Source organism: Limulus polyphemus, unplaced genomic scaffold, assembly GCF_000517525.1.
Source record: "Limulus polyphemus unplaced genomic scaffold, Limulus_polyphemus-2.1.2 Scaffold7265, whole genome shotgun sequence".
Taxonomy (NCBI): domain Eukaryota; kingdom Metazoa; phylum Arthropoda; class Merostomata; order Xiphosura; family Limulidae; genus Limulus; species Limulus polyphemus.
The window spans coordinates 39,026-43,224 of NW_013672875.1; the positions used below are offsets into that span (position 1 = coordinate 39,026).

The 4,199-nt window shown below is 30.1% G+C and overlaps 1 long non-coding RNA gene across 2 annotated transcripts in view; it reads left to right on the forward strand.

The window, feature by feature from the left end:
• Positions 1–3,416, forward strand: part of LOC106474476 — a 9,519-nt gene extending 6,103 nt beyond the window's left edge. For both annotated transcript variants that reach the window (XR_001291747.2, XR_002613964.1), the window contains exons 3-5: positions 1,187–1,255; positions 2,505–2,630; positions 3,353–3,416. This is a non-coding gene — a long non-coding RNA (uncharacterized LOC106474476). The remainder of the gene's footprint in view (positions 1–1,186; positions 1,256–2,504; positions 2,631–3,352) is intronic.
• The last annotated feature ends 783 nt before the right edge of the window (positions 3,417–4,199 follow it).

Below are 4,199 nucleotides of genomic sequence, written 5' to 3' on the forward strand. Positions count from 1 at the left end.
CATATGAGATTATCAGTGTTTGGCTATTTCGTTCAATATTGTATTTTAAATAAGATGAAGTGAAGTTAATAAATATACATCACCAAAGTTTTTATCATTTCTCTTCCTGGCCACTTAAATATATGGCAGTGATGAGGAAAGTTTTTCTTCGAAAGACACGTAAGCATCTAACATGTAATAAAGGGAAATCACTACACATTACATGTTGTTAAACAGTGAATGAAATAATCAGGAACATGTATGTAAACATGACCATGAACATGTCTTAATGTAGTTTTTTTAATTTAATTTTTAAAATGCTTAATACTTTTAATTTTGAATTCATGTACCGTACAGGTAGTATCTAATACAGTGCTTCCCAATTGGGTGAATGGTTCCTCATTAGGGTTAATGAGATCAGAATCGGGGTGAATGAGTATTATCAATTATACAACAAATGAAAGAGCAAAATATTAGTAGTTATTATTATTTATTCTAGTCTTAGTTTGATGTATGTTTAAGTCATAATAAAGAATTTTATTTTAATTTAGTATTTCATTGTCTTTTTTTTTTAATTGGAGTGAGTGAGCTGTTGTGAAAAACTTATAGGGGGTGAATGATCTTGGAAAAGGTTCAGAATCACTGGTCTAATACATAGTTTTGTTTTGTGTCATTAAAAACTACAAAAACTTGACGTGTCAGGTTTCTTGTTTATCATTATTAGTGTGTTTTTTGGCATCTTGAAAATTGTTTAAAAAAGTCACCTTAGATTATGAAAATGTCAAAACAAACCTGGATTAACTGGTTTACTTGCAGTATATATATATTTTTTAACATGATTCGTTATCCTCTGTACATGTTCATGCACATTATGAACTGAAGGGAAACCATGAAAAAGTAATGTTATTATACCATAATAATTGATGTAAAATAATATAAGTGAAAAAAAATGGTAACTGAAAGAGAGACTGAGACCTGAATTTTTACAACTGAACATAGACAGTTTGTATTCTTGGGTAGAGCACTGGTCTCGTTAGCCAGAGGTCCCAGGTTCACTTATGAGTTTTTTTTCACTTGAATATTTAATATAAATTGCAGTGCTTTAGAAGTGAAGGTGAGCTAAAATAGAATCTTCTTGTTATTTTTTTGTTTATAAAATTTTAATACTTATAAACAAAGAGCTTACGCATTCTTGTCTGGTCTGTAGTAGCAGAGTTATTGTCTATATGAGTATCAAGTCTGAACATAACAAGGCCAATGTCATCATACAAAATAGGTAAGCATTATTTACACGTGCATTTGTCTAAAAATGTGTGATATTTTGATATTTACTAGGGTTTGAAACAAAATGTATATTACTTAGATCTGTATAAATATTTATATATGTTACTTAGATCTGTATAAATATTTATATATGTTACTTAGATCTGTGTATGAGATAGAGTATGCAAAATTCAAATCTTTTTTTTGGTTATTGTGTGAGAAGATGCTGACATCAGAAGTTGAACTTAGACACACCAATGTAAGCATTTAGAAACTTGCTCATGAATAATGATGTCTCTGTCAGTAATAATTTTTGACAAAGTTAGAAGTAATGATTAGGGATTTTAGTCCGAAAGCACTCTGCTTTCGTTATCTAAGTTAAATGACTAAAATATAAGGTAAAATTTTAAGCGTTTTGTTGAATAGCTGTCTTATTGAAACTCTTACCTTATAAACGCTTGAACTGGATACTTATTGTGTGTTTGACTGCATCACTGTCACCCAGCAAGAAGTCGTTCAGTATCCAGAGCATGAAGAATCAAACTTGATTATTGACAGGTTTGTATCAGCTTTTAATGAAGTTTAATAAATAAATAAAAAACTTGTTGATTAAACTTCTTATATAATATATTTAAGTATTTTTCTCACTGTCCAGAGAGTTAATACTATTCCCAAAATCCCAGGATTCTCTCCAACAAATTCTGTTATTTGGGAAACCTCAGTAGCATAAAGGATCCTGGGAATGCAACTCCTTGTAATGTTACTTCAAGCGTGTCTAATTGAAGAATCATGCTTAAAGATGTACACACCCACCACGCTAGAAACCAAGTTTAGGTGGCCGTTCTGGGCAGAGCACAAATAGCTCATTGTGTAGCTTTGTGCTTAACTTCAAACAAACAAAAGATGTACAAATCAAGTTATTTTTCTAGTCTGTTAAAGACTTTTTAATTTTGATTTCTAGTTTATTCAGGTGTAAATAACATATGCATTATAATACGTGTCTAATTTTTAGAATTCCGTCATAACTTGTACAAAAACATTCTTAGGTTAAAAAAAGATAAAAAGGGTTAAGATGCTACTTTCAAAATTTATGGGCTATGGCCAAAATAAACATGCTAGTTTCCTAGAAGATGAATATTTAACAAGTTTTACAGGTTATGATATAAAATTTCTTAATCTATGAAATGTGGAAAGAAATGTAGCCAATTCTCTTTTTCTTCGTCTTAAATTGTAATGTTTTTTTTTTTGATTGGTTACGATAGCATCCACACTCCTACAGCCAGTCTAGAGTACTTGGAAGAGAGTACAATGTCAACTGATAGTCCATTAATAACTAACCCTTCTACTAGGCAGGCATCGCTATCAGGGCCAAGTGGAATTCGATATAGGTAACTTTTATGTTGGCCATAGAAGCTAGACAAATTTCTATACATTTTCATTTCTGGAATTAAAAAAAATATCAAGAAAAAATGACAATATTTCCAGTTAATTGTGTTATAATATTTCATTCTATGTTTTTGCTCTAAATATATTCACCTGATTACTAGATAAATATTTAAATGACTAAGTTGTCAGACATGCCTGATAAAGTCGGTATTATCAGTGATTAGAACATTTATAACGAATGAGGAAGTCACTAAATATTTCCTTTACTTTTCCTCCAGGAGTGATGTTCTTGAATATAAAAAAAACAATTTTTGATAAATTATTGAAGTAAAATGAATGACTTTACCTTTTGAAGAAAATATTTGTTTTCGTATAACCCACTTAGGTTGTTTTAAGCAGTTTAGTCAGGTTATTCTCCCCTTTACTCGTTAAAATTTGAAAGACGTATTTAGAGTAGTGATACAGATTAATGGGAGAATAAATAATTAAACAATAGGATGAATAGTTTGTTTTTTGTCTATTAAGTTAAGATATATTTTTCTCTGATTATTATACATATGGTTAAGGATGTGACATCTAGTCTATCTTGGCATTAAGAAAATGCTTAACTTTTATTATCACTTATAGGTAGTGTTTGAGATTTCTGTTTTTAAACCTAATATAACAGAATCATTTAATCTACTATTTAATATAATTTAAAACTTGTATTTTTGATACTCCTCAGAAATCTTGGAAAATCAGGACTTCGTATATCCAATATTGGCTTAGGTAAGCTATGTCAGATAATTAGAATATCCATACTTTGACATAGGTCTGTATTAAGTTATTTAATAAAAAAAACTGTTAGATATGTTTCTGTTAAGTTTTGTTTTAGGGTAACCTTGTAGTGTTCACAAACCATACGTACATCCAAATAGACTTCCTGTTAGTAACCTGGATTAAAGCTACTTTCAGAATGATCTTTATATCAGTATGGATCGTTGAACTAGGATTTATAAAGATCATTCTGAAAGTAGCTCGTTGAACTAGGATTAAATCCATATTGATATAAAGATCATTCTGAAAGTAGCTTGTTGAACTAGGATTAAGTCCATACTGATATAAAGATCATTCTGAAAGTAGCTTGTTGAACTAGGATTAAATCCATATTGATATAAAGATCATTCTGAAAGTAGCTCGTTGAACTAGGATTAAGTCCATACTGATATAAAGATCATTCATCTTTATATCAGTATGGATTTAATCCTAGTTCAACGAGCTACTTTCAAGCTACTTTCAGAATGGGTTGGACTTGGATTAAATCCATACTGATATAAAGATCATTCTGAAAGTAGCTCGTTGGACTTGGATTAAATCCATACTGATATAAAGATCATTCTGAAAGTAGCTCGTTGGACTTGGATTAAATCCATACTGATATAAAGATCATTCTGAAAGTAGCTCGTTGAACTAGGATTAAATCCATACTGATATAAAGATCATTCTGAAAGTAGCTCGTTGGACTTGGATTAAGTCCATACTGATATAAAGATCATTCTGAAAGTAGCTCGTTGAACTAGGATTAAATCCAT